This window comes from Chanodichthys erythropterus, chromosome 3, assembly GCF_024489055.1.
Source record: "Chanodichthys erythropterus isolate Z2021 chromosome 3, ASM2448905v1, whole genome shotgun sequence".
Taxonomy (NCBI): domain Eukaryota; kingdom Metazoa; phylum Chordata; class Actinopteri; order Cypriniformes; family Xenocyprididae; genus Chanodichthys; species Chanodichthys erythropterus.
Genome location: NC_090223.1, coordinates 51513184 through 51519183, shown reverse-complemented (window position 1 = coordinate 51519183; position 6000 = coordinate 51513184). Strand labels below are relative to the sequence as shown.

The 6000-nt window shown below is 36.6% G+C and overlaps 1 protein-coding gene across 1 annotated transcript in view; it reads left to right on the top strand.

Annotated features, from left to right (window-relative positions):
• Window positions 1-1876: 1876 nt before the first annotated feature.
• The window catches only part of arhgdia (Rho GDP dissociation inhibitor (GDI) alpha), a 35133-nt gene continuing 31009 nt past the window's right edge, over window positions 1877-6000 (top strand). Inside the window, exon 1 of the mRNA XM_067382750.1 lies at window positions 1877-2032. The gene's annotated coding sequence lies outside the window, so the exon portion shown is untranslated. The remainder of the gene's footprint in view (window positions 2033-6000) is intronic.

Here is a 6000-nt window from a genome sequence, read left to right as displayed (position 1 = left end):
ACAACAGTGGTTCAACCTTAATGTTATGAAGCGACTGGAATACTTTTTGTGCACAAAATAAACAAAAAAACCCACTTTATTCAACAATTTCTTCTCTTCCATGTCAGCCTCTGACACTGTTGACGTAGTAAACACAGTGCAGCACTTCCAGGTTATACGTCAGAACGTCGGCTCATTGGCCGGATTCTGCGTCAGCATCACATGCACGCCATGCACTGTGGTGCTCACACGAACACCGTCAGAGTGACACAGAGAGGAATTTGTTTAATAAAGTCGTTATTTTTGTTTTTTGCACACAAAAAGTATTCTGGTCGCTTTATAACATTAAGGTTGAACCACTGTAGTCACATGGGCTATTTTAAAAATGTCTTTACTATCTTTCTGTGCCTGCAAAAGTTGCAATTACATTGCAGTCTGGGGTCAGAAAGCTTTCAGATTTCATCAAAAATATCTTCATTTGTGTTCTGAAGATGAATGAAGGTCTTACGGGTTTGGAACAACATGAGGATGAGTAATTAATGACAGAAATTTCATTTTTTTGGTTGAACTAACCCTTTAAGAGCCATATAATATGTTGTTTATTTAGATAAAAAGAACATCAGAATGGTTTGACCTGTAATGTCTGTATGTAGTGATACAGTTTAGGTTATTAGACAGACTAGATTATTTATATGTAAAAATCATACAAATGCCCCATTCTGAAACATACATCTACATTGTAAAGAAATAAAAGATCCACCTTTGTTTGTTGAGACTTTCTGGTGCATTTCACTTTTAGCCATTAAGATTTCCTGTAGCATTTTCATTGGCCAGGCATGGAAGTCTATTGATAACGTTTAAGTTAAAGGGTTAGTTCACCCAAAAATGAAAATTATGTCATTAATGACTCACCCTCATGTCGTTCCAAACCCGTAAGACATCCGTTCATCTTCGGAACACAAATTAAGATATTTTTGATGAAATCTGAGAGCTTTCTGTCCCTCCATTGAAAGTGTATGTACGGTATACTGTCCATGTACAGAAAGGTAATACAAACATCATCAAAGTAGTCCATGTGACATCAGAGGGTTAGAAGTTTTTGAATCATCTAAAATACATTTTGTCCAAAAATAACAAAAACTACTACTTTATTCAGCATTGTATTCTCCTGAGGGTGAGTAAATGATAGAATTTTCATTTTGGGAGAACTATCCCTTTAAATCGTTTTTTTTTCCCTCTCCATACAATGAAAGTCAAAGGGGCCCATCAACTCTTCTTTACCCATATCCTTCAAACTATCTTCTTTTGTGTTCAGCAGAAGACAGAAATTCATACACGTTTGGAACAACTTGAAGGTGAGTTTTTGGGTGAAATATCCCTTTAACAAATCGTCTAATACCATTGGAATGAAATGTCTTAATCTCATTTTATTAAATTGCAGCGTTTGTTTTGATTGTTTTTTGGCGAGCTTGGTTATAATCATACAAATAAGAGACTAATAACTACAACTCTTCCTTTTTATTCTACAAAAGTGTCATTACAATGTCTACCAATGTATAAAATTGATTCCAGATCAAGTAAAAATCATTTAGACACTGGTTTATCGCCTCCTAGCGAATTTTTCGAAACAGTTATGACGTAACGAAGCCTCGTTAACTGAAATCACGTGACTTTGGCAGTTTGATAAGCGCTCCGAATCACTGCCTCGAAACAAATGATTCGCAAAGGTTTCGAAGCATAGAAAGGCCAGTAAGCATGTACGATATCTTCAAATAAGGTAGATAACATTGACGTGTACAAAGAAACTACAACGTGCTGCTGTTATATTACTCTCAACGAATTCATTCCCATCACAACGGCCCGTTTGAGTTCGAAAAGAACAAGCGGGTTCTTGCGCATGCGCGGAAAGCGTCAGGCGCGTGACGCGCTCGCGCGGCGGTATTCCCGGAAGTGTGTCGCTCTCTCTGGCATCGCCGCCGCTCCCTCATCGCGCCATTGAGAAGTCAGGGAAGCTTTCTCTAACCTATTGACTCGCAGTACCCGCAGGTCCACGGTAAGTTTTCACAACAGAAACATCGCGCAGATCTCACATAACGCTCACGGGGAAGGACACTACAGCGTTTTCGCGTGCGTTGAGATTTTTTCCGGGTAGTTTTGCATCTTTCGTCGCTCGGTAGCAACGGCAGGTTGACACAAGACAGCAAGTTGATACATGCATTTCCTGCCTGATCCACTAAACACATTCACAGCCCTTTGTAAAAACGACAATGCCGAATTAAGCATGCATTTAATGTTATGGACCAGACTGGAGGGTTTTGTGTCTCCAGTTTCATTTTGATCTCTCAGTTGTGTCTGAATTGATCGCCAGGCGTTGTCCGAAAGCCTGTGGCGGAACATCAAAGTTAACGATCATTTCTAACTCCGAGATTTTGCCTTTTTCCTTCAAAATGACTTAAATCAGGGATTGCGTTAGAATCTATATTTTGACAGCATGTTTTTTCTGATCTCGTGCACGGGAAAGTTGCAATTCAGATCGTCTTTTGAAATCATTCATAAATCTAGACGTGCCCCTGAAGTAACCAATGAGATGATGTAAAGGCGTATAAAACAATTGTGACATTAGATATTGACCTGTGAAAGGGCCAATAAGTCGGAAGCAGTTTTCAAAACTTGTTTTCTGCTGCTGAGATACACAATCGACTGTTTTCTTGCATGAATTCGTGATTTTTATGAATGTTAGGAGTATGACTGAAAGCATATTGAACTTTTATTGGGGTTTATTGAACTTAATTCCGTTGGAAATTATAGTTGAATACTAGCATTAGCCTGCTAGCATGAGGAGGAACTTCCTGTAGAGCTGTAAATTGAGCCTGACACATATTTATTATATATATATATAATATGTGTGTGTGTGTGTGTATATATAGCTAATTTGCTGTGTCTATATTCATTTCCTGGCATAATAGGTGACTAATGTTGCTGTTAATGGTGGTAGAAAAAGGTCCATCGTCATGATTTTTTTTTTTCCCTGTGTAAATCCCGGTCAATTTAATCGCGCCTGGCACCGGGTGTTAAATCTACCTGAATCTGACAGTAAGTGGAGATTAACGCAATCTTTGCCAGAGCACAGATTGAATGTTAGGAAGTATTTTTACATAACCCTCTCTTGTGTTTTCTTCAGAGACTCCTGACTTGATTAACAAAAGAAGCCCTCTGCTGAAACCCCCGATTTCCTTCCTGTCTAGTGTGTGAGCGGCGCGATGTATTCTAGTTCCTTCTTTTTTTCTGACGCGAATCTATGATTCCTACTATGGTGAAGAATTGGCTTATGAATATTAAATACGTAAGGTGACGTTCGCCATGTACGTCTAGCTGATTGGCTGAAAGGCAGAGGCAGCTGACGAATGAACGAGTTCTATTATAATGAAGGATTGGTTTTTGAATATTAATGAGGTCACGTGACCGAACGCATCCTTGCGTTTCAAAGATACGTCGGCAGGATTAAATTAATATTCATGAGCTCAGCCGTCGCAATAGTATCCGTAATTTTGGCTATCGGGAGTTAGTCAGGGCGGTGTCTGCAGTGTTTAAACTTTGTCCTTGAGCGTGTTGAGCAGCCATTTGGATTATTATACAGTGTTTGTCTCAACGGTTACATTTGTTAATCTGTGTAGTTTGTTCAAAGCTTGCTTCTCATACAATCTTTAAAAATGAGTACTGTTTAAAAGTGTGAAAGTAATTCATATGTTGCCTTGATAATAATGTCCTTTGTCTATACTGAAATGTTGTTTTAATTAAAGTTGAATTACAGATTAAAGACATAGATTGAGCAGATGTTTCACCTGTGCACCAATATTTTGGTTTGTATTGTTATAAAAAATAACTGGAGAGTGAAACATTGCCGTGAAATTAGGGAGTTGTCACTGTCGTCCTATATATACGTGACCACAATTCAATATTTCAGCTCTGTTAGGGGAAACTGAAGGGAAAGTAGGTTGCAAATTTATTATGTTATGGTCTTTATGGTTTATATCCAGAATTTGTCTGCCTACTTGCGAGCACTGGAATATTCTGAATGATTTTTCCACCCAAAGTACATATACAAGCGTATGTAAAGAAATAAACAAACATGGTCTCTTAGTGGGTTTTGTCAATGTCATTGTCTGATTTTGTATCGTTCAGCCGATTGAATGAATAATAGATTTCCTTTTTATGAAGCCTTTCTGGCTGATAGCACAGCAGTGCGAGAGACATCAGAGAGTTGTGATGAGAAGCCACATAAAGGTCAGGCCTGATGGGCCATCACTGATATGACCAACTCTATAAGGGCCCCCGTGGGCACTACTGGCGTTTACTGACCCCAGTCAAGCTAGATGCTATGGCTGGGCAATAAAAAGTTATAGCTTGATTTTTTTTATTTTTTTTTATCAACCTTTTGGCTTTTCATTGTAGACACAGGGGTTGGATAATTAAACTGCAACACCTGGTTTTAGACCACAATAGTTTATTAGTATGGTGTAGAGCCTCCTTTTGTGGCCAGTAGAGCATCATTTCACTATGGAAGCTTATTTAAAAAAGAAAAGGTAAAAAAAAAAAGGTAATTGCAACTTTTATACAGGGCTTTTGAACGCTTAAATCTGTTTGTTTGACGAGGTGTGCAATTATTTTCAGGGAAACGCACGGCTAAAGTAGTTCTAGCAGGTCTTGACCGCATTACAGTTCCATATCACTTCGCCAAATGATTTCAGTTATTTCAATTAGGGCTGCAACAAACGATTGTATTGTTAATCGATTAACCTACCGATTACTGGAACGACTAATCGACCAATCATCGATTAATCAGTATGCTTTTTTCAATTATCCACTAGCAGTTAGTTAAAATACTTTAATTAATAATTAAACAAGTAAACCACTTAAGATTTTCTTAATGAATTTGTTTAAAATACTGTTAAAATGACTGGTACTGAGTTCTTAAGTACGGAAATTGTAATAACTTATTAATAAGAGTAAAAATATGAATATGTAATATTGTGCAAAAATTTCAGAAAAATGCTCCCCTTGATTTTTTTTTTTTTTTTTTTTTTTTACTAACTATTGTTTATGGTCAATGAATGGCTTTCCTGAGGTAAATGTTACATTTTGTGACATTTGTTTGCAAGCTGTTTTATTGATGTCTTTCTGCGGTTGAAACTCAGATGAAGTGATTACATTAGAGAGATATTCATTTCAGTAAATTGTACTGTATCTTTCAACATACTTTTTGATGTTTATTCATGTTTATTTCATGCTGTAATAGCAGAAAAGAGGAAGAGATAATAGGTTCAAGTTAGGGATTGGCATTTTACCAAAATATTGTATTCGAATATTTGGGCTCGTATAAAAAAAAAAAAAAAAAAAAAAAACTAATATTCAAATACGTTAAATGAGAAAGATGTTATTTTTTTAATGTTCATCAAGATTTTGTAACCATTTCTGAACGAGCTTACGATTAGGCAATATACACAACAAGCTTAAATTACATCTTTAGGTTTTATTTTAGTTCAAAGCATTAAAATTTAAAGAACAAAAGCATTTAAGCTCAAGCAGCGCGAGCAGGAAAAATACTAAAGCAGACAGCGCCAGTTATCATACAAAACGTTCATGGGCAGTTCCACGCAAAGGTCATCTTTACAATGAAAAAAAAAAAGTTTTAACCAAAAGAACAAAACCCTTTTTAAATTGTCCATTTAGGTCTGTAATATTCTGTAATAATGTGCTCTAACAGAAATTTTAAGAAAATTGCCTTGTTTATCCACAATATATGTGGTAAGCAACAATGCTTAAATTAAATTTTCAACCAACCATATTTCATGCTTTCAAAAAAGGATCAAAGACCACCCTTTTTTAAACTTTATTTTAACAGTAAGCATTGTGTGAAATAAATACACTCATTTGGTCATAACCGCACTGCCTGTTGAATTTATAAGGGCTGGAATAAAGAGGTCAGGACGCTTCAGTGCTCTGTCACGTCCGTAACGTTTT